This window comes from Cebidichthys violaceus, unplaced genomic scaffold (assembly GCF_023349555.1).
Source record: "Cebidichthys violaceus isolate CVI_PGR_0920_01 unplaced genomic scaffold, fCebVio1.0.p SCAF_24, whole genome shotgun sequence".
NCBI lineage: Eukaryota > Metazoa > Chordata > Actinopteri > Perciformes > Stichaeidae > Cebidichthys > Cebidichthys violaceus.
Genome location: NW_027176417.1, coordinates 2,409,231 through 2,434,127, shown reverse-complemented (window position 1 = coordinate 2,434,127; position 24,897 = coordinate 2,409,231). Strand labels below are relative to the sequence as shown.

General features: G+C 41.4%; 1 long non-coding RNA gene across 1 annotated transcript in view; it reads left to right on the top strand.

Moving 5' to 3' along the window:
- Positions 1–24,326, top strand: part of LOC137878924 (uncharacterized) — a 52,573-nt gene extending 28,247 nt beyond the window's left edge. Inside the window, exons 2-4 of the long non-coding RNA XR_011103669.1 lie at positions 12,234–12,301; positions 23,609–23,666; positions 24,150–24,326. This is a non-coding gene — a long non-coding RNA (uncharacterized lncRNA). The remainder of the gene's footprint in view (positions 1–12,233; positions 12,302–23,608; positions 23,667–24,149) is intronic.
- The last annotated feature ends 571 nt before the right edge of the window (positions 24,327–24,897 follow it).

The following is a 24,897-nucleotide window of genomic DNA, read 5'->3' as shown; positions in this document are numbered from 1 at the left end:
CAGGCAGACAATGATGTTAAAGACTAATTGACGAGCACTTTAAATAAGTCCTAATTAGGGCACGGCTGGTAATAATTGGGCAGGCGGTCTGAGCACTAATTAGCGTAAAAAAGAAAACTCACTGTGTGTGTGTGTGTGTGTGTGTGTGTGTGTGTGTGTGTGTGTGCTACTGTGTGGATGAATGATCTCTACAGGGGGGCTGATGAAGCCCATACTTTCAAGAAGCAGACAGAGGGAGAGAGAGGTAGAGGGAGAGGGAAAAGGGGAGATAAACCGCCGCCCCTTCTCGCTCTTTTGTGATGGCGTATGGTCTGTGGGTGGCCCTCTCTGCATGGGAGGTGGAGGGCAGGTGTGTGTGTGTGTGTGTGTGTGTGTGTGTGTGTGTGTGTGTGTGTGTGTGTATGAGAGCTGAACTTACTCCTAACAAGACTAATTGATTCTGTAGCCTTTCTTTATCCTTCCCCATCTTCCCCTCACACACTACTCTCTGTTTTTTCTTCTCCTCTCTGCCTTTAATTGTTTGTGCTGAGAGGCACCTAGAAAACAACAGTAATAGATTTCCCACCTGCTGCAGAGACATTAGTAACACACTCAAATGACTTGTTTGCCTCTGGCACTCTCGCTGCTGTCGTCTATTCATTGTTTACCGCTTTCCTTTCAGCCGGCGACCCAGGTGTACTGATCCCCCCTCTGGTTATCAGCCAGGCTGCATATTAAAGATGGAACCAAGGTGTCCCTTTTTGCAATTTTAATTATTTCTCTTTGATCATGTTTCATGAGTGTCACATAGTTTTAAAAGTAGGGTTTGAATGCAGCATATTAAGGGCTGATGTTGGTCATTAAAGCCCAGATGTTGAGTCAAGACTATGATTTAGTTTGATATCCCTTGATTATTATAGAATGCTGTACAAAAAAAGGATAATTAAAAAAACAATATTATGTAACTAATATTACATCCTTTAAAACTCAGACACTTTCATGTTAGCACATTGTGATACGACATGCTATGAACAGTCAGCGGTGAAATGGGTTGAACTTAATATTTTTGAACTTTGGTTGCAGTGCACCTGAGGTAGCCCTCCTTTAAGGCGGCAAAGTGATTCTGCTGATCAAGCACTGGGACTTAAAGTAGTGTCCTACTGGCAACAGCATGGATTCAACACTCAGACAGATTTATAATTGAAAATTGCTTTAAATACTAATTAATGGCACAGCAGAGCCAATCTAAAAGTGTCTGTCTGGTTTGAACATGCCAGCTGTACAGTTGTTGGTCTCTAATTGCTGGTTAATTAATTAAATATCCAGTGGATTAGAGGAATTATGGGCAATTGTCCCCTACGACCCCTAACGAGGTCTTGATTAGTGTCTTCAGCCATATCCTGTGGCTAAAATGATCCTTCAATTAGTGATGAAGAGAGAGCGTTGGTGGATGAGAGGTCACGTGATGGACAGCAGACAATTACTTCAACCAAATGAGCGAAAAGAAAGTTCTTTTAATTTAATGAACATGTGTTTAGGCAACCTCAAAGGGGTTCCTGGTGGTTTAATCAAACTTTAACAGTTCAATTGATCTGAACCAAGGAATTCATATTTCCACACCTCATTATTCCAGAAAACACCGGCAGCCCCTCTGCATTTAGGAACTTAAAACCGAGCTCTAGGGCTGTTTGCTGCTGAACCACAGGGATGTGTGATTTGATTTTGATGTCAAAGCTTTCTCTACCAGTGAATAAAGGAAAGTGAGTTGAATAAGTGCGTATATACATATATATGTTTTGTAGAAATACTGACCTGTTTGGAGATCTGTTCAGGAAATGAAGTTGCTGGGACGTTTTATCTGATTCTGGTGGCTGGTCTGTATTTTAGACGTTTACTTGGAACATTGTGGACATTAAATGGCAGAACACACTAAAGACTCGAGTCCATGATGTACAGAATAACGGTGGCTAATAAGTAGCTGTAGTTAATGAAGTTCCTGCTAGAATGTGAGAACTTTTTCTTGTCTTGGCATGCAGAAGTGTTGGATAAATCCTACAACTTTTTCAAACAACTTCACTGCACCCAAAAAGCACTTGTTTCAGCTACAGCATACGTAGATCTTGTACTTTCAGTTGCGTGGTATTTGAACACATCTGGTGTGTGCATGTCCGCATATTCATGATTCTGACACAGTGACAGGGAGATTTCCCTGGCCTCTGCAGCCTTGTCAGACAGATAGATGTTGTAGATCTCCCATCACACACACACACACACACACACACACACACACACACACACACTGGCTGTACTGAGATAGGAAGGTGGCTGACATTTGTGGTGCCTCGGGTGAGGACATGGCCTTTTCTCCTCATTTCTCTCGGCCAATCACCCAGTCTGAAAGGAAGAAATGAAGATAAGGCCTTTTGTTTGGCCTGACAATGTCCTACTGATACTGCCATGGGAGACCATTTAGTGTGTGTGTGTGTGTGTGTGTGTGTGTGTGTGTGTGTGTGTGTGTGTGTGTGTGTGTGTGTGTGTGTGTGTGTTGGGTCTATCCCACCCCTTTAAGACAGGGAAGCCCTGAGAGAAGTAATTATTACAGAAAGACATTTGCCATCAGAGATTCAGGCACACACACATCTGCACACTAAGCTAATACACACACACACACACACACATGATCACAGAGCCTACTTATAGTGAAACAAGATGGCGTATAAGATCTGTCTTACAACCACTTGGTCCTGATCTTGCGATTGCGAGAATCAACCAAAACCTGCAACGAGCTGCGATGACACAATGTTGTCCAATCTTTAAAAAACGTTTTATAAAAATGGTCAGACGGTCACCATCCTTTCTTTGCTCATAATGAATTAATTCCAGGTAGATGCAAACTTTAATGCAGCACATCGCAGCAAAACATTTCCAATTTTCCATGTAAATTGAACAACCTAAATTTTGATTTTATCTTATATGATTTATACAGTTCGTGGCAAGTACTTTGTCCTAGATATTTCATTCCCTCGAGCTTAATACAAACAATCAAAACTACAGAAATAGAAGCCAGACAGTGAAGTCAAAAAAAAAAGAAAGACCATGAAAGGTAGTTCTTGACCATTGAAACTATAGCTTGGGTCCACTCACTAGCTTTTTCATACCATCATCCAGAGAGGACTGTGAGCTGTGGTTGAAAGCTCTACAACAAGTAAACGCTGTGATTTTTCTGTGTCATTAGATGACCAAAGAAAGGGAACAGCTGGAAGTGTATTTGTCCTTTCTGTGTTGAAAACCATTGTCCAATTTTAATTGACAGCTGACAGAAAGCACGGGTTTTGGTTCCCCTGGTTGCCTTGAAAAGACGGGATGACGTGTGAACAACATTTCTCTGGTTTGATGGATTTGTCTTCTTTTAAAGGTGCTTTACTTTATTTCTCTGGAGGTCAGAGTTGAATACATATTGTAAACTATACAATAAACAAGAGAGTTGACAGGTTAGACTCTGTGAACCAGACCAGCGCTTCACATCCTTGGGACACCGTGTCAAGCAGTTGTCGGCCCATATCGTATTAGATAGCTGGATATTACCTTGTTACCAGTAAATGGTGTTAAGATAGAGGCAGGTGGGAAGGGGAATGCACCCATTTAAGGTGCTATCACTCCCAGAAAAAGGGGCAGCAGCCAAATGCAGGAGGATTGATAATTGAAGGCACTTTGAAGGCACTTTGAAGCCTCGCTGTCAGCTGCCGAACATTTTAAAGAAGATCCCAGGATAATATATGAAGCCATCTTCATAATGTACCAAAATTGAATGGCTGGAATGCTACTTAAGGTAGTGGTGGTGTAATTGGTCCTCAAAAAATGTTAATAGTATCATATATCTTGAGCTGGGCTTTTAAAAGGATCTATTGTGAGATCTTGCCTTGATCTCTCTCTCACACACACACACACACACACACACACACGCACAAACACACGGGATAATGCATTCAAGCCATCACTTCATCTCAGAATTCCCAAGCGTATTGGGACACCACATGCTGTAATGATCCTCTGTAAATGCCGCGGTTGGACTGCTAACTTGTGTAAATAGTGCAGGCAGACACTAATGTACTGTCTTGTAATAGGGGGAAATGACTTGCCTATTACAGGTAGACCCTTCAGGAGGAGGAGAGGAAAAAAGGAGGTGGAAGACGAGGAGGAGACCGGAATAAAAAAAAGGGAGGATGATGAGGAAGATGAAAGGAAAGATGGGAAGGAGCAGAAAATGAAAAGTTTCTTTTTTGTGTGAGGGAACTTTTGATGTTGACAAAATCTAATGAAAGCAGTTAAATGGCCTTGACATAATGATGAATGGCATATCTGATTATCTGCATTCGTCTCTATAGTTGTGAACTTCTGTAACTTGCACAGTGACCGCACAAGAAATTTATCAATCAATGTAATATTGTATTGTGATGAAACTTGTGATTTACACCCTCAGCAAGTCCCATAAAGGCCTCATAAGCGTTAATTAAACAGTTGCAAAGGGCCATTCATGATGTTTTGGTTAATTTGAATTACATTCTAAACAAAATAGGAAGCTTAAAAAAATCTCCTTTTCAAATCTGGATCTTTGTTTGCTGACAAAATGCATGCTTAATAATACAACTCCATGTTTTGTCATGCTTGTTTAAGGAAATTAATTGAAAATCTCTGCAGAGCCGGTTGTAACGCAACGCTAATTTCCTTCAGCTATTGGTGAAGCGTAAATTGGCAAACACTCGCATAATGTGTTCATGTGTATAGACAGTTTAGATCGCTGTTTGTTAACAGTGATATTTGCAAATATTTGTTTGCTTAGTTATTGTATTCATGCAGACAAATATGAGGCATGTCTTTTTATGCTGCTTCATTTCTTGTTAGTTGTTTGCTATTATGATAACAAGGATCCATTTGATGTCAGCAGGCCTTTTATCTTCAAATGAGCCATTTAAATGTCATTACTGTAGGGATGTGTGTGTGTGTGTGTGTGTGTGTGTGTGTGTGTGTGTGTGTGTGTGTGTGTGTGTGTGTGTGTGTGAGTGTGAGTGTGTGTGATCATTGCATTTACAAGACCTGTTCATGTCTCGCCATTTTTTCCTACAATGAGAAATTACCAGTATTCACTCTCTCTGCTGCTGCAGTAACATTATTCAGTTTTTAATAGTTATTGTTCAGTGACATAAATTCAAGCTTTTGTCCATTTTGCTGTCCTCGGTTGTTTACTGTTTAAGCAACAGACCGTAGCATAATGACAAATTAGAGTCATTATTCACTAATATGGAAGACATTCATTTTGTGATTTTTAACGTTGGCCATGATATGAGTTCTGAAGATCAAACTTGCCATTAGCTTACTAATACAATGTAACTTTCAGTCTGCTAAAAAACTCCCAAACTAGGGCTTGGATTATTATGCATTTAAGCATTTGCATGGAGCTAATTTTGGCTACTTTGTATACAAGGTTTGGATAGTTTTAATAATTTAACATTGTTGCAGTGGTGCCTTGATAGGAGAGTATACAGTAGTGTGGTTTAGTACCATTACATGGGGATGTTAGCTGGGAGGATGCACTGCATTAAAGTCTCAATGCCATAGATAACATGACAGACTGTAAAAATGTAAGATGCACAGTATATGTTCAGTATATCGGGCTATTTATTGGTATATTTAATGCAAGTGTAAAAGAACATAAAATGGCAGCAATACAGCAAAGTACAAGTAGTTTGACACTTCACTTATACTTCAGTATATTTACTTTGTTACTTTCCAGCCCTGTTTAATCAGCCCTGGTACCGATGTAGAAGCTGGAACAGCGGACGGCCTCAGTGACTGGATGATATCTGAAGCTGGCTCCATGTCCTGTCTAACCTTCATGGAGAGAGCGCTGTCTCTGTCTCTTTGCTAGAGTGGCAGATAAGCTATAGGGCAGCCCTCCCAGTGCACTGCCGGTAATTTAGGAAATCCTTACTGGCAGGTTGAGATGACAAGGCCACTGTGTGTGTGGCAGTAGTCTGTAATTTGCTTGTTTTCCACTCCGCCATAGAGCTGACGCACTGCAGGAGCCGGCAAGCCAAGGAGCATTTCTCTCTCTCTCTCTCTCTCTCTCTCTCTCAGTTTCTCTCTCCCTGTCTCTTCCTCCTGCTCACTCGCCCGTTTGCTCTCTCCTATTGTTGTCATTGTGTTATTCAGCTCAGCTCTGTGGCCTCCGAGTTAAACAGAAAAACAACAAGCTGCAACCACCACAGAAATCAGAGCCCAGTCGCTCACTGCGATGAAGGAGTGAAAACACGTGCAGGGATTGTTTTTAACGGCCTATTTTGTAAAGAGTGTGAAATATAAATACTAAAATTCATTATTCAGGCGTATAGAACATTTTCCACATCCTGAAACTTCCAATCATAAATTTCTTGCGAAAATTTGGATCATACTTGATTGAGATGCGATTTTAAAAGTGTCTAAATATTGATGCAGTGCATCAGTGCAGCTGGGGATAAAAAATACATTGTGAATGAATGTATGTATTTGCCTCTCTGATATTTTAACCAGGTTAATTGTCCTTGTAATTATTGTAAAATATAAATGCTACTTAAATATAATTAATACATGTGTATTGAACATTTTCCAAATCCTGAAACTGCCAATCAGTCTCTGATTGATTGAATTGTGATTTAATAATGTGACTAAATATTGATACACCATTAGTGCATGTCTGTCAGTGTTGCTTGTGTTCTGGGTAATTTGTTTGCCACTTTTTCACTGACTAAAAATGCTCATATCACACCCAATAGGAGAGAACGTGTGTTTTAATATCAAACAAAAAAGAGACATTCCTTAATGTCTTCTAATAATTCGTGAATTTCCTCTCTGTTGCCCTGGTGCATTGTGGGGGATTCCCTCCTGTCATGGCATACAGTTCTTTTTCCTCTTTATCTATTAGTCCCTGAATAAAACTATTCAGTTTGAATTGTAATTCTTTCCTGAGAAAAAGCACCGTAGGACACAGACTTCACTTGTGTGCGTACAGTGTGTGTGTGTGTGTGTGTGTGTGTGTGTGTGTGTGTGTGTGTGTGTGTGTGTGTGTGTGTGTGTGTGTGTGTGTGTGTGTGTGTGTGTCAAAAGAACTTTGACAAACAGCTCCCCTGTTTACCATGGCGACGCTGTGGCCTGTGTTCTCTCGTCTCTACGGTAACCGAGGCCCCTGAGCTCTCTTATTGGCTCAGCCATTGAACTCCCAGCGAGAGACAAAAGAGAAGGACCTGGCGCTGGTAATTTCTTATCACCAAATCCCATTAGGCTCAGGGTTTTTCAGGGTTTTTTTTTTCATTAACCCACACAAAAGTAAAGTGGAAATCACCATACCCAGTCAGCTCAGCCCCTAATAACATCACTCTGCTCCAGCTCGTGCTGGATTAATACAAGAGATACTTGCAAAAAGTGCATTTATAGAATTTATCGGAACAGAAAAATACAATATTTTACAAGAGCAATACCTCATTATCACATTAATTGTGATTCCTTTGTGAGAGATCATTGTGAACAAATGAGACCTTGGTAGAAGAGGTGATATCCTCTATATAATGTCAGTGATACTGTTAATGAATTAGTCATTTGTTCCTCTAGATGGATATGAGTATTTTATTTAAAATGCAGTCAAATCACACAGAACAACTTAATGACACTTTAAAGAGGTAGAAATAAGTGATAACAACTAGAAACTGCAATAAAACAAAATACTCTGACAATATAAAATAAATCAACATGAAGAGAATTCCCGACTGGCCTTTCACATCCGCAGCATGCTGGTGGGTCCCTGCAGACTGATAATAGACCTACTTACTTACTGCTGCAGGTACAAATCAAGCAGCACATGCACATTGTAAGTAGTATATTACATTAAATTAAGAAAAAGCCAAGTCTTCAGGCTACAGTCATGATTGGTTTATTCAATGATATGGTTCCCAGATTAAAAGTCTAATAAAGGAACAGGTTGTTCTGTCATTGTAAGTTGTTGTAATGCAATACTATGGAGTTGCTAAGCTTACAATACCTCTAATAAATGGGACTATATGTTGGGGCCTTTTAAGATTAAACACCCAGGGGCCCATTAACAGGCAGTTCAACCCACGAAATGACACATTGAAACTCTGTCTTCAACATTGATCTTGTTCTTTCATAATAATTACCAACATCTCAAAATGGTAAAAGCATGTATCACCTCTGATGAGTGCCGTATCTCAAAATCATCTTTGAAAGAGGGAAATGCTAATAAGCAGCTTGCACATTTAAGTGTCTTAAAATCCTGCAAAAACTCCATTCAACAGAATGTGGAGTATGCCTTCTGCATTGCTTTAGTTCAGTGTAGGAAAATGCATAAAACTACATGTAGCAGCAAAATCTCCCATGTGCACTTTCTTTGCGTATTTCCTGTCACACTGGAATTTTGACAAAGACACTTTAATTATTAAATTATAGATATGCAGACATATCACTTCACACAACAAACGAAGAATACAAGCTACTGTAGTAATACCAGTAAATGTACGAGTGCCTGTACCTACCGCCATAATCACTGCGGTGTCTGCACAAGTGTGTGTGACAGTAGACGGTTAGGTGTTGTGGTATCTGCTTGTGTGTGTGTGTGTGTGTGTGTGTGTGTGTGTGTGTGTGTGTGTGTGTGTGTGTGTGTGTGTGTGTGTGTGTGTGTGAGTGTGTGTGTGTGTGTGTGTGTGTGAGATAACCGCCTCTATGAAGTTGGATTGACAGACAAAAGCCTAATCGCTCCACAGCTCCAGCAGCCAAACAGCTCAGAGGAAGTATTGACCCAAAAGCATCGTAATCCCCTTCATCTAACACGGGCAATTTCATGTAATACCTGTAATAACACACATTTAGCTCAAAGTAGTCATCAAAAGAGCTCAGAGCATCTGATTTTGAGAGGTGAGCTGTTTGAAAAAGAGGAACCTGAAGAGTATATCAATCTGTAATAACAACATCGTGGCCCGGACTCGCTTTCTTTTCAACTCTCCTTATCGCCGCTCCTCTGAATCACTTTAACTCACGTTCTCTCACTCTCTTTGTCTCTCTCTGTCTAAATGTGTCGCTCATGTTGCTTTAGACTTTCAGTTTTTTGGAGTTGTTTTGAAGAAACATATGAAGTCTCGCATGGTAAAGAAAAGCCGCGTCAAGTAGGGTTCCCTTTTCCTTCCTTGTGTTTGACATTTGAAATGCCTTTGTTGGCTACCGGTGGCGTACTTCTTGTCATTTACTTTGTTCTCTGCTGTCAGTAAAGGTCTCGTACCAGCGTCCAAACATCATGTCATTAATACAGCAACAATGTTGGGAATGCTCAGAAGTTGTCAGGGGCTATGGATACCCAAAAGGGACAAATGTCACTGAAAGGTTATAGGTTATCTGTCGAATAAAAGCAGAATAATCTTCTTCTATTCGTGACCCCTTCATACGAACCCATTACATGTGGTCCCTTGTCAATACATGCATATCTGTGAGTTTCTTTTCTTGGACTGACTTTGAATCATTTTTAGAATCCTAAGGAGGTAAAACTAGTAATCCGAAACTTTATTATTAACTGTATTGTTCTTGTCTGATTGTCTTGCATGACCCTTAAATTGGGAGCCACTATATCGGGTTGAACTTTAAAGAGATAAAAGCAAAGGGAAGAGGGGTGCAGTGCACATTTTGGTCAAAGTAGTTTTAAAGAAATAATAGAATTTAATTTTCAGTTAAACAGGAAACACAGAATGCACTTCTTCAGCTGACTTTTGGTGGCTGGATGCCACTAAAATATGAACTTTTTTTGTCAACAATTCAGCAAACCTCATTGTGGAGATTTTTGTTTGCACTTTGTGTGTTTTGCTGCTGCACACAGAGTGTGTATAATGTGAGGCTTAGCGAGGATGAGGTGGTGCACATGATGGAGCACATGGTATGTTCTGTTTGTGTTGGGCTACATACACACAAATGGCAGAAAAGAACCCATAACACAAACTCACAACAAAACTATGTATATGAAGTGACCGCATAATTTAAAATCTAGACCACGTCCACCATTCCACCCAAACATCATTATAACCACCTACCGATGGTTAAGTGGAACATGACTCAGCATTTAACAGTTTGATGGCATGAAAGATCAAATCATTCCTCACCGTTGAGGCTGACCTTCTGTGCTCTAAATGGCCGTCCTGTAGAGCGTTAGTATTAGTACGAGGGATTCACAGGGAGCACAGTACGCATAATAAAGGTTATTCTGACAGTCGTGTTCATTCTGATATTGCCACTAAAGCAGTTTTTACATTACATTAATTTGTCTTCAGTACAAAACAAATTACTGTATTTACTTTAAAGCAAGACAGCATTTTTAAACATAAAACATTTCACAATTCTCATAGACAAAATATGAGCATTAAGAGCTTTTTTTGTGCAGTCAACGATGCATTGAGTCTGAAACCTGATCTGATTGACTTCTGGAGAAGTAGTTTGTGTCTTACTGTACACACACACACATAGACACACACACACACACACAGACACACCTACCATCACCACCACAACCTCCATCAGTGCTGTCTGCATTCACTCACACACTCGTGTTTTAGCCTGATTTGGTATTCATGTCACAGAGATTAATCAACCTGCTCATCCCCTCGCTGTTACACACTGATACACACACTGTACCTGCATCTAGGTGTGTGTGTGTGTGTGTGTGTGTGTGTGTGTGTGTGTGTGTGTGTGTGTGTGTGTGTGTGTGTGTGTGTGTGTGTGTGTGTGTGTGTGGGCCTCTATCACCAATCTGCATATCTCCATATTAGCGCTGGACCATCCCTTTAATTTCCTACAGCGGCTGATAACCATCGCCTTCATTCAGCCTCTTAGTCGCTCCCACACAGCGCTCTGAGATTTCATATGAGTGTGTATTTGTGTTTTGACTAATACCATCAGTTCTTTCTGTTCTCCAACACACACACACACACACACACACACACACACACACACACACACATACACACACACACACACACACACACACACACACACACACACACACACACACACACACACTGATAAATCGATCGATCAGTTTATAGGATTTATTTATTTCACGCTACATAATGTTTTGGTAGGTGTTTTGTGTGTGTGTGTGTGTGTGTGTGTGTGTGTGTGTGTGTGTGTGTGTGTGTGTGTGTGTTGTATGCTACATATGGTCACACACATGGGTTTGACAGCTCCACAGTAATAATTGTTTCACCTTAATTAACTCTGTTAGGTCTCGGAAAGTGGCCTTACAACAGCCTGTGTGTGTCAGTGTGTGTGTGTGTGTGTGTGTGTGTGTGTGTGTGTGTGTGTGTGTGTGTGTATGTGTGTGTGTGTGTGTGTGTGTGTGTGTGTGTGTGTGTGTGTGTGTGTGTGTGTGTGTGAGTACTAAGTCACACCACGTCGTTGGGAGGCGAATGCTAATCTGCTATTTGCTATTATTCTGAGAGACCTTGGGTGAGAAGAGAGGATGGAGGTAGAGAGGGGGGCAGCAAGACAGCAGATAGGGAGGTTATGAATGAAGCCTTTGTGTGTGTGTGTGTGTGTGTGTGTGTGTGTGTGTAGTAGAAAAGAGAGGTATTGCAAATTAGTGGTATGAGAGGAGAGGGCGCCTGCATATGAGAAAGAAGTGAGGCAGTGAGAGGCGTCGTGTGTCTGTCTGCCATTATGTAGATCTGCACCTCACCAAGGACGCTGAGATAGAGGAGGAGACGTCTGTTCAAGTCAAGCACAAATATGTTTGATCAGGTTAGGATGTTACTGAGGACTGGATGGTGTAGTGGATGCTTTTTGTCAACACAGAAATTTGATGGTTCGATCCTCGGCGTTGGCAGGACAAATCATTCCCACCACTGAACCAGACAGTGATGTAGTCAAGACCAAAACTGAGTCAAAATCAAGGCCATGGCACAAAAAGTAAATTTAGTTATGCGTCATCATTTTTAAGCAGCAGGTGGAAAGAACACAATACCATCTCTTTAACTGTTTCATCTCCGTTTGGTGTTTTAAATATTTTTCATATATTTGAGGTTCCTCAAACTAATTGTGTCCTTTTCATCTTTCTTTTACTAAGAAGCACTAAGTCCCGAAAAGTTCCCCAGTTCCTCTAAACTTCTTTGTTTACCTGTAGAAGTCACTGAGTGAATAACCATCTTTGTGCTTTTATTTTTTCTGTTTTCCAGGACATGATTCACAATGGCGGAAACAACAGAGACGCTACAAAACAAAAGATGAGACCTGTTACCGAACGGTAAGAAATGTGTCTTATCTGATCTGTGAAAGTGTGGAGGATTTCTCTAAATGTCTTTGTCTTGTTTGTTGCCCCTTCCTGCTCCCTGTACTATGTCATTGAACAACTTTAAAGTTCATATATTTGATCTATTTGATTAACTTAAAACAGTCTGTGAAGGTTGCTGCTACGGTTACATGTTTTTATTGATGCTATAAAATGTTCCAATTTGAGGTGATGCACTTAGAAACTCATAGTTCGTTGTTTCTTTATTGCAGAAATATGAATATTAGCCTTGCATGAATCCAGGGTCATAGTGTAGCGGTTAGTACAAATTAAAGTCCTGGTATTAATTACTCTTTGACCTTAAAATGGTCAAATTTTAAGATATGACAGCTTTTGTATTTATCAGTTTAGTTGTATCATCTGTGGTCATTCGCTGCTTGAACCTTTCAGCTAAAAGTTTTTTTCATTTTTTACAACCTTCTCAAGGCTGATACTCGGTGTGTGTGTGTGTGTGTGTGTGTGTGTGTGTGTGTGTGTGTGTGTGTGTGTGGGGGGGGGGGGGTGGATGTGTGTGTCTAAGGAGCTTTCAATGAGAGAAACACTTGAGCGAAAGATTCTGTGAGTGGGAAATCTATAATGTTTAATACCAAGGTCAGAGTTATTGTTTCTCTGTCTCTGCCTGTACGCTCCGCCACAATAGGAATACTTTCCTCCCCTCGCCGAAGACAAGTTTCCAATCAAACGTGCAGCTGAATGTGTGCATGCTGCATAGCTGAGGTGAAGTGTCAAAGCCTCCATCTGAACCGTAAAGCAGCAGCTCATAATTAGACTTTGAATGACGGCTTCTCTTAGTAGTATTTGGATCAGGCTGAATTTAGTTTTGTTTGATTAACAATAAAGGACTATTACTATAGGATATGTTGTATTTTTTTATTGTCAAAGTATACAATAAAAAAACCAACGTAGGGATCTATTTTTGTATAAAAACGATCACATCGAGTCACATCGTTGCACTTGTGGTGACATGTTCTTCGCCATGTATTCATTCTCAGTCCCGAATAGACTCCTGTTTAGTGTCCAGCTGGCAGTAAATGTGTTGCCTCTGCTCTTGTTGCTCATTTACAGAAACATTTTAAGTTTAATGTGTGAAGGTCGAATCTTACATTTTTTATAATTATTCATAATAAAAAAAAAAAATCTCTGTAAATCACTTATTATTTATTAATAAGAATGAAAGAGGAAGCGTTCTTACTAAACATCAGTTGATGTTTAGGTGCCTTGTTCGTGTGGTCTTATATCCTAAATAAATACCGACTTAACTGGAGGTGAAATATTGTTTTAAATACATGTATCCATATTCAACCTGTTATTGTGATTGTATGAAAGAAGCTTCAGCTTTGGTGCCACAACTAAATTAAAACTGAGCAATGAACACATCCTCAAATAAGATGCAGATCTAAGGGAGATGGTAGAGGAATGTGATGGTTAGACGAGCACAGAGAACGAGGTAGCTGTGCAGGGCAGTGGGCGTTTGGACGAATGACAGGAAGAAGTTTGAGGTGAGGTCCTGCTTTGAACGTCAGCTAAATTATCTCCGAGTCACGAGCAAGACCCACGCCGTCAAATAAGATGGGAATATAATTGATCCATTCAGTGGGTCCATGGCCTATTTCAGACGGTGCTAGTAGTGAGAGTACGTGTGATTTAATGCTTTTAAAAACACGCTTATGTTGTCTGTCAGGCTGAAAGAAGCGTAATGGACGTCTTATCAGTGCGGAGTGACAGTATGTGCTGCTACATGTGTGTGTGTGTGTGTGTACGTGTGACTGCTGACAGCACAATGATGAGACGATAATCCATGTTCTTCACGCTGAAGACCGACAGCATGATGGACACGGCTGCTTCTCGCTCTTATCCTGATCGTCGGTCGGGTTCGACCGGCTGAGCTGTGACGCTCTGCCGTCTTCACCTAAATACCTACCTGACATACGCGTAGAGGAAGCTGTGTGGAGGGACGGATGATGTATGAAAGAGGCAAGAGACCGAAAATCACATGATGTCAGATCTCAAAATGTTTGAGCCACGCTGTATGAAAAGTCAGGACATCTCGCTCTCTGCTACCTTGATTCTTTTATTAAATACTAAATAGCCGGTGTTTTTTTAAAGGCAGTACCTTTAATTTACTAACTCACAGTTCATTTTCAGCCTGGATACAGTCAAGCCGAGTTTAATGCCATCACCCCCGCCCCCTTACTCCTCCTGTCGTGCTCTTGATCCCTCCATCGCTGTCGTGTCACTGCTGTTATCTCGTCACGCGAAGCAACCTCTCCATCTTATTGTCCTGCCGCTGCTATCTGCCTCTTTGTCGCTCTGATGAGGGTCAGCGGGTGAGCTGGAGGGCTTGTCATTAGCGGGGAAGTGAGCGCGTACATGTGCACACATGTGAAGCGTGTACACAAGGTAATAAGGTCCTTTAATGACCACCGAGAGGAAATTGTTTCAGAGAGGGTATTTAAGGTAGACAAATATAAATGTAATGACGTATGATATAGGTGTAAGATTATAGTTGAGACTATGGCAGATACATGTATGTTTATCACTACTGAGAGATGAAAGTGGAGTCAAGTCAACCAACACAAACTAAATGAATACAACAATGAACAAAAATAGAAACAGCAGACATTTTGTTCTTTTCTTTTATCAGACTTGAATATCAAATAAATATTTAAATATTTAACATGAGCCATTCAGAGATTTTCAATATTTAAACCAAGAGAGCGATTTGACTCAATACACACAAAAACATGAAACCAGATTACATACAATTTATTATTGAATTCGTTTTAAGGAGAAACAGTCCACTCACAGGCCAAACTAATCCAACCCCGACACTCAAATCACAGGAATGAATATATATATATATGAATGCTTTTTGACAGCTGATTTCCTGGAAGAGCGTCAATAAGCTTTTAGCAGTAAAAGTGGAAAGAAACAGAAAACACACTTCATTTTAAATGCCATATAAGTGGAGATATTTGTAGGGTGTGTTTTTTTCTGACACATGGAGTAACACTGCCAGGCTTTTCCTCCTTTCTGTTGCCTTCTATGCTGACCAGTTGCTCTCTCTCTCTGAGCTTTATCTGTGTCAGCCCAACAATAGGCACCAATAGGAAACTGCTGATGTAGGAAACAAACTGCATCCAGAGTTGTCCACCAGCCTCACATTTTAGCATCTACCCCTCTCCTCTCTGGGTAAATAATGCACATTTACATCTGCAGTGAGCCTGCACCGTGTTCAAAATAAAAAACTATTCACAGATATGAATTTCATTATTGAAATGATGTCAAAGTACACTGGAAGAGAGCAAGTGTGTTGGTGTGTGTGTGCGCGATGAACTCTCGCTGGGTATTGACTGTGTCGCTCTTTTGTGTGTGTGTGTGTGTGTGTGTGTGTGTGTGTGTGTGTGTGAGTGAGTGACGATAGCTCATTGTGCTGGCTGGTAATGAGAGCTGCTTGGCGTGTGCCGCTACCCCCGCTGGGCCTGTTTGTTTAGGTGCTGCTGTTCTGCGTGTGTGTATTTGCATACATGTGTGTTTGGATGCAACTATTTGTTCAGCTTTTTCAAGGTTGCCTCATCGCAGCCAGGAGACAAGCATAATAGTGGTGTGTGTGTGTGTGTGTGTGTGTGTGTGTGTGTGTGTGTGTGTGTGTGTGTGTGTGTGTGTGTGTGTGTGTGTGTGTGTGTGTACGTGTCTGAGTGTGTGTGTGTTTGCCTCGGGGAATAGAATCTAGAGTAAACACACATGTCCGTCTCTTTCCCAGGTGGAGTTAGATGAATGAATGGGTCGACAGTGATATTGACAAGCTAATCCACTGCTCATGTAAGTGTGTGTGTGTGTGTGTGTGTGTGTGTGTGTGTGTGTGTGTGTGTGTGTGTGTGTCTTGCTCTAAAACATGGAAGCAAGGGGGAGCGGTTCGAGTAGCGGCTTGTACACACTGTCCATTATTTCACCTTCAACAGTTGTCATTTAACAAATTAAAGATCCACTAATTAGACTTTTGAAGACCATTATTCAATTGAAGCTGCCAGTTACTGTCATTAAAGTCCCAGGTTTATCCAAAAATAATATTAGCAACATAACTGGTCTATTAAATCAGTGATATTGATTACAGACCTCCCAAATAATCTATAGTATATCTATGTATTATACTGTACTAATTTAAAGTCACTTTCAGTAAGGCTCCCTTTCTTCTACCTTTATTTTGAACCATTCTAAAGGAAAACTGAATACAGTCTGTACTATGTCACAAAAGAGATTTAGTTTATCCGAGCACATTTTAGTGCTTTTACAATAGAGGGTCAGCAGGAAGTCGGTCCGTAAACAGTGATGGATGTAAGTCTGACTGCTTCTGTTTCTTCCCACAAGAAACGTCTTTTTAGTAACTTTGCTGTGTTCCCAAAGTTCAGCAGTTAACCTGGTGAGGACTGTGTGTCATTACTTGAATAGATTACTGTGAAAAAAGGACCCACGTTTTAATGAAGTGGAATTGAAAGAGAGTCCTGGGCAACATATACAGTAGTTTAATCCATTTGTGCACAAACAGAGTCATTGTCTACAGGTTATGCTAGGGTGTTAGCATTTAGCACTGAAACCAATGATCTGTTTTTAGTACATTTTCTTCTCTATAGACAAACGGTCTAACGGGTAAACAGGGACACGAGAGAGAGACATGATGCATCGAGCCGCTGTGATAACGTCTCTCTCTCTCTCTCTCTCTCTCTCTCTCTCTCTCTAAAAAGAAAGGAATAAAGGGCCTTTTCTCCATTCCACATGCCAGGCAACTCCCAGCGGCCTCTTTGTTGACACAGCCGCCACAATGGGAACTAAAGGCCTCCCAATGCCTCCCATTATGAGGCTAACCCAGGGCCCAGTCGCTGCGCTGCAGGGTTATCCAGTGCAGGCCAGCCAGCATTGGCCAAAGCCCCCTTGAATATTAGCCTGGATATATAAGACTAACCCCCCCCCCCCCCCCGCCCATGCTGCATTGTTCAGCGTTATTCTGCTCTCACAATAGGACATCACACTTTGGAAGTAATTTTCAAAAAGGGGAAGCCAATCAAAAATAATGTCACTTATTGTTTCTCTTTTGACACACATTGCTGAGCGGCCTGCCCCTCCCTCGTCCGTCGCTTTCTCTGCCTGTGTAGCCCTAAAACCCCCGGGTTCATTCACGTCTATTATACGGACAAATTAAATAAAACCTGGTATGGGTCGGAGGGGAGCGGAGAGCCACGCCGGCCGTCGGCGGTGGTGTTGGAAAGACCTGAGGAGTGGAGGGAAGTTATAGAAAAGACATGGCTACTGAGGGAAGGGACAGCTGTTCTTATTACAGCAAGTCATCAGGGAGGCTTTCACTTGCTGCTGGCGATGGGAGCTTCGAGTTCTGCAGGAATGTAATTAACAATGTGATGCTATGGGACCATCTGCTAGGCTGAGACGGTGAGCATCCTGATGGGAGAGCAGTGGAAAGAACTTACGAAGAGAAAGGGGAGTTTTACGCTTGGCATCCACTTATTTCTCCTCAATGATCTGTTCAGCAAGAGGAAGTAGAGTACAGAGTGTAGAGATGACAGGACTCGCCTCATCCTGGATGGACTGATTGATGGATGTATCTCCTGCTTTCTCCCATGGACAGATGGATGCCCGGTAAAAGGAGGGAAGGTATGTTGCTACTTATCAAAGAGGGGAGGGCCCTTTGAGGCATGAAGGTGTGTGTCAGACAGGTGCTTGAGGTTCATTGGCCAATGATCAGCTGCATTTATAGTGAATGTTGCCGTTTCTTTAGGGGTTCATGGGAGATATGCATGTGCTCAAACCAAAGCTGAAACATTTCATCTCGGTGAAGATGTGGTTATTGTGTGAGCGTGACGCAGAGCAGTGGCTTTCACTGCATGCGCACACAATCTTTAATAAGGCTTCCACGTCATGTGGAACAATAATAACACCATTGCATTCACTTGTAGCAAACGCACAGAGTTACTGTACAACTTGAGTTTGCAGCTAAAAGTGTTTTGGACAAACTCTGGTTTAGCTGCGTGATCTTTTGACTCTGATTACATGTTGCTCTCGTCCTGATATGGTTCACATGGGTATGCATGAATCGTTTTAATATCACGTCTTTATTCTGGTTCCAGTGGAGATTTTTTAAGTCCCATACTAATCTAAATGTTGGTTCAGAAGCCTTTTGACCCGGACAAGACTAAAAGGTTTTCAGTCTTTCTAGTAAGCAGTGGTTTGTCTAAACTTGGTTCCCAATTAGTTTTTCGTCTGAGCCTTTAAAGCCATGCCTACTAGTGGCCCCTCGTCACATTTGACATAGTTTATGAGCCGTGAGCAGTTTAGTAACAGATGTCAGATCGCTTCATTTTAAAAGGTTAAACTCTCTCGCATTTGAGAAAAATCAGAATAAAAGTAAACACAATTTGTGCAGCAGAAATGTTTTTTGTCATCTTGCGACCCCTCAGATTAACCATGTGACCAGACCCACAGGTTGAGAAACACTGATCTAGACTTCCTCATAAAAGTATGTCACAAATAACTGCATTTCAGACCACATTCAAACATGAGCTGTATCTGAAATGCTGTTGATATGACAGTACTGTGACCTAGACGTTTAAATACAGGTGTTTTTTAATCTGCTCACGTATTAATCATGCAGTGAAGAGCAGAAAAAGCCAAATATCGCAGCTTTAGATAATGGACAGAGAGATGGATGCAGCAGGCAGGCAGACGAGAACAGTGCAGCTGCAGGATTGAGAGGAAAGATGAAGAAGAGGAGAGGAAGGTGAAGGGCAGGAGTGGAAAGAAAGGAAGAAGAAAAGGTTGTTGAGGGAGGGGAGGAAAGGGAGGAAAGGGCAGGTGGAGGAGAGCTGCTCTTTGGGGTCTTTGAAAGCAGCAGGTCTGACTGGGAGCTTGACCCCATTTAGGATGAGCGAGAGAGAGAGAGAGAGAGAGAGAGAGAGAGAGAGAGAGAGAGAGAGAGAGAGAGAGAGAGAGAGAGAGAGAGAGAGAGAGAGAGAGAGAGAGAGAGAGACTCCTCAGCCCTGCACTTAAAGGCCCCCCCCAGGAAGTCCTCATTCTTCCCAGAGCCCGACACCCCCCACCAACAGCAGAGAAAAGGGAGGAAAAAGCCCTCATTTGGGATGAGTGGAGAGGACCCCCGTCCTCCTCTGAGGGGGGTCCTGATATCAGAACTTTCCCTCAGCGGGATGGAGAGAAATGTCAGCCAGAAGGAAAGGTTTAGTGTCTTTTATCATCTGATTTGGATATTGAATTGTGTGCGCAAAGCCTGTAATAAACCCTTCTGACCTTTTCTGTGTTTTGCGATGCTGAAGATCGATTGAGCTTTTGTTTTTGTCACTGATTAACATAATCTACATTATAAAGAAATACAAACACAAGTAGGACAGGTAAACATGTTTTAATGTAATTAAGTACATTTACTCAAATACTTGAGTATTTAAATGTTCTGCTTTTTATTATACTTCTGCACCTTTCAGAGTAACATGTTTCTGTATTTATTCAACAGCTTTGGTTGCTAGTTACTTTGTACATTTAGAGTTTTTATCTGTTCAGCATCTTATTTACTGTTGGAAGATTAAATACCCAGCGGTGAGAAGTCGCTAAAATGTGCCATCATTCCTATTAGTTCTGATAAACAAGTAGCCATGACGATATTATTCAGGCTCACCGTCATTCTTAACATGTTCAAATGTAGATGTTTTAACATTAACGAGTAAAATCTAACTTTTGACTGTTGTTTTATTTGTATTAATCTGTAGCTCAGCTCACAGAACTTCCTGCCCTGAAGAATCATTTTCACATGTGTCAGTTAAAATCAGCCACGATGGGGCTTCTGCTGCTGCTGGTGGGGGTTGATTGGGATTAGCTATTCTTGGCCACTGACACCAACTGCACACACACAACCCCACACACACACACACACACACACACACACACACACACACACACACACACACACACACACACACACACAGACAGACAGACAGAGGTGTCAGCCCAGCATGTTGAACCTAGTTGACAGTCAGCTGTTTTCTCTGCTGTTGTGCAAAATTGGAAGAGGTGTGTGTGTGTGTGTGTGTGTGTGTGTGTGTGTGTGTGTGTGTGTGTGTGTGTGTGTGTGTGTGTGTGTGTGTGTGTGTGTGTGTGTGTATATTTGGGAGACATGTGAATGCTCCCAGCTAGGCAAACATTATTAAAACAGTTCTAAAACCATTTTAAAAGCCGAGTTGAGCTTGCAGTGTGATAACATGACGTCTCCTGTGTATTCAGTAGAGCCCGTCCGTCTGTGTCTTTGTGCCTCGGTTGGTCTATTTTTTCTGAATGTTTTGCAGTTCTGTGTGAACTATTCACCAGGAGTTTTTCTCATAACTTCATATGTTTGTCATGTTTGCACAAAAAGTTGTTTGTTCCTTTGGTTGAACTTCCTTCACCTCTCGAGTCTGACTCAGTTTGTGTTGCTGCTTGTTTTCTACAGGTTTGCACTTTTTCATTGTTGTTCGTCAGATTTAGTCTGTAAGAAGTGAATTGAGGTCATTAGTCATTCTTTCTTTTGCATCTGAGTTCATTCAAAACCTTCACTTTTTTTGTCCTTCTCAGCAGTTTGGTTTCCAAATGTCAACACAAATATTTCTTTCATGAGTAGTATTAATGGTGACTCTGGTGTGTCAGAAGCAAAGGAGGAAGTAGTACGATGTTGTTATAAAGAGGAGCGGTTGGGATGTTTGGTCAACACAATGTTCATTTGTTTCCTGTTTCCAGCGTCGGTTTCTTTCACACTGACCACAATCCCTCTGTGGTGGAACCAAACCTTGACCATAGCGGTGTCAGATCACAAAGCTGTTTTATTACAAGTACAAGAAGTAGGAGAGAAAAAAAAACATGTCAGTTATTGAGGAGTTTTTTAAGCAGAGAAGAGAACTTGTAATTTGAGTTTAAACTTCGACTGAACATATTTTTATGTGAACTTCTGTAAAGTCACTGTGCGCTGTGCTGGATGGAGTTCATGTACTTGTTATGTGTTTGTTTGCATTAGCCGGACAAGTTGGACTGATGCTGATCACTGTTGATGTGTTCATTATGTGTGTGTGTGTGTGTGTGTGTGTGTGTGTGTGTGTGTGTGTGTTTGCATTGGCTGGGACAGACTGCTCCCTCAGAGGGACTATCATTGCTGGTAATCCTCTTCACGGTCGACTAATCTGTTTTCACAGGGGTCACTCCCTCCCTCTCTCCTCTCTCTACCTCACCTCCCTTTCTTTTTTCTTTTCACCACTCCTCAGTGGGGTTCCTCCTTCTCTCCTTACCTACTCCTCCGCAAAGGTCACTTCTTCATTCTTCCCTCCTATTCACCATGTTTCCCTTCGTCCTTCCTTCCCCTCCTTCTCTTGCTGCCCTTCTCCCTTTAAAACCACTAATCTTATTATACAGAGAATCAAAGCTTTCATGTTTACCTCCCGTCCATCTGAAAATCAAACTCATAATGAGATCCTAGGGAGCTTCCTCCTCCTCCCGTTTTATGCTCCTCCCATCGACCCTTTCCTCTACGTCACCTAATAATAGTTTAACGATGTGAAGCTACGGAGGCTGATACCAACTTATTTCAGGGAAATATGTTGATGTGCTTTGTGTCAGAGAGTGACAAGATTGAAGATATTGATTTCTTGTCTGCAGGACTCAGGACGTGGATAGCCTAGCTTAGCATAAAGACTATAAGCAGAGGGGGAAAGCTAGCATTGCTCTGTCCAAAGATTACAAACATATATATGCCAACCCACACATCTGAAGCCAACTCATGTATAATATCCCATCTTGGTGTTTAGCCCCAGACATGGAGCTACAGATAGGAGAGACTACAGGCTAGGTCTAACATCACTCCCTATTTGTGCACAATAATGAATCCCCCACCATTTTATATCATTCTGAAAAATACAATGTAACAATAAAAGTAGTTTCTGCTAACAAACCCACAATGCAATTTTACAGATGCAGATATTACATTTGTCAAGTGATGATTGTTCAAAGGTGTCTGAATGTACTGCTCACTATTGAGTTTCTTTGATAAATTAGGGAATGTTTCCTTCATCCAGACTTAATGCAAAGCGAGGTTTACCACGTCCAGCTCTGACTAATACCAATCTTTTCATCTCACTCTTGAATAAAAGCGAATTCTCCGATATGTTGAAGCCATATTTCAGAATTGACGCCATCAACAAATTGATGTATCAGCTCACTCCTCCTTCCTCCGTCTTGTCCTCTCCTCTTGTATCCTTATATCCAATCATCTCCTCATCCTTTTCAACCCTTCAGCTTACCTCTGCTCTCACCACTAAGAAATCAGATTCCCCCCCCCCCCCCCCCACACACACACACACACAGGTAAACAGAACTCACACACGTGGTCTAATCATATTTCTTCCTATCTAGAAGCAATCAGTGATAGTGTTGGCTGCTCTGCAGCGCCTTGACAATACTGGCAGAGAGGGACGCTGCACATGCTCTAATTAAATTAAATGTGTGTGTGTGTGTGTGTGTGTGTGTGTGTGTGTGTGTGTGTGTGTGTGTGTGTGTGTGTGTGTGTGTGTGTGAGGGAGGGAGGTACAAATAAAACGTAGTTGCTGCATCAAGACTGCCTGTAGCACATGCAGGACTGATGGGAAACAAAGGTCTGATGTGAAGCATTAATGCTGAAAGCAGGACGTTGATCAGCGATGCTCCACAGGAACATGTCATCAGTCTTTTTTATTTTCTGTTTTAGCATTTCTTAGACTTTAGAGTTCTGTCTTTTCCCTGAAAATCCTGCTCATGAATTTAATTAAGACTAATAAAGGAAACATTGTGGTAAACATTAAAAAGGAAAGGGCCTCCAACTCTTAGATACTAATTAGACTCTAACGAGAATATACACCTCTCTGTGATAGATGAGTGACCTCTCCAAGAGAAAGCTCCTCCCCCCTGTGACCCCGTAGATCACAGTTTCTCAAAGTGCAGCCCACGGGCCGACGGCGGCCCTCACAAACATTTTGTGTGGTCCCTGAACATGGCATGAAATGCATGAATTGTATTTTGGCCCTAAACAACTTTAAGAACTCCTGCTAATGTATGTCATAGTGTAGTATAGTAAGGCATTCGTTTTCTTGCTATCCCGGTGTAAACCAGGGTCTGTTATGGGAGCAGGAGAGACTCATGTCAGATGTAATAGCAGCTCCACATGCTTTATAAACGTCTCTGTTTTCTGTCCAGACTGCTGAATGAAAGGCCTGGAGGAGACGAGAACTGGAGTGGAAGGAACAAACATTTGGTAATTAATCAATTCATTTGATTTCTAACTGAGCATTCTAACCTCGACCCTTTTTCTGTTGTAGTCGAAATTTTAGTAGTAAATGTCACAGTATAGTATGTCATAAAAAGTCATTCAAATGTTATTCTATATTATGTCTATCTCATAAAAAGAATAAAATAAAAGGAAATAAAAAGAATCAGTGTCATTTACTGTGAATTAAAGTCTTAATATAGTTTGTCATAAAAGTCATGAAAAATACCATCTTCAGTCAGAAAAAAGTCATGAAAAAACCCAAGTATAGTGTGCCATAAAAAGATATTATTGTAAGCCATAAAAAATGTCACAGTATAGTTTATCCTAAAAATGTCCTCATATAGTTTGCACTCAGTCATCAAAACGTTGATAACCTTTGTTGTATTTATTGTTATTGTTGCAGTATTAGTAATAATTCCTGTATGTGATGCATGTTCTAACGTTGTCCTTCTCTTCTTCTCTCTCCAGATGAGTGCAGACTTTCCAGACCAGACCTGAGGACGACGGGGTTTCTTCTCTTCATCCACGTCTTCTTCTGCTGCTCTGCGGTTACTCTGAGATCTAACTTATGAGAGTGGGGGGTGGTTCGAAAGTTGAAAATTTGCTGTGCAGCTAATTTTTTTAATAAAAAAATTTCCATAACCATCTCCGTTCATTCCTCCGAAAACCCAGGAGGAGACGGACGTCTCGACCCCTGGGGCAGTGGACATTGATGTCCTCACATAGGTGAGGAGCGAACCCGGGTCGACGCCATCCTAACCGGGTACTACGTTTCCACGCCACCATGTCACTCACACTTTGACCTTTTCTCTTGGTATATTTGTCTTCGTCCTTTGGCTGTTGGACCTCAAAAGTTACTGCACCGCATAAGAATTGAACCCATAACCTCCTGTCTCCTAAGCAGTCGTCTATCACCTCGAGCCATCTTATCTGATACTCATGTCTGTGTCATTGCATATTTGTCTCCTCTGTTTTGACTGGTTGACCTTAAAAGTCACTGCACCACACAGGGATCGAACCCATAACTTCTGGTCTCCTAACCAGTCGTCCATCATCCTGAGCTATCTGATTGGTCCTTCTGCTGAGACTTTTGGAACTTATTCACCTACTTTATGGTGTCACACTTCAAAATGTAAAGCATTACTGAAGGTACAAACTCATAACCTCCAGTCACTCATAACCCAGCCTCACTTATGTCAAGTCGTACATCTTCATA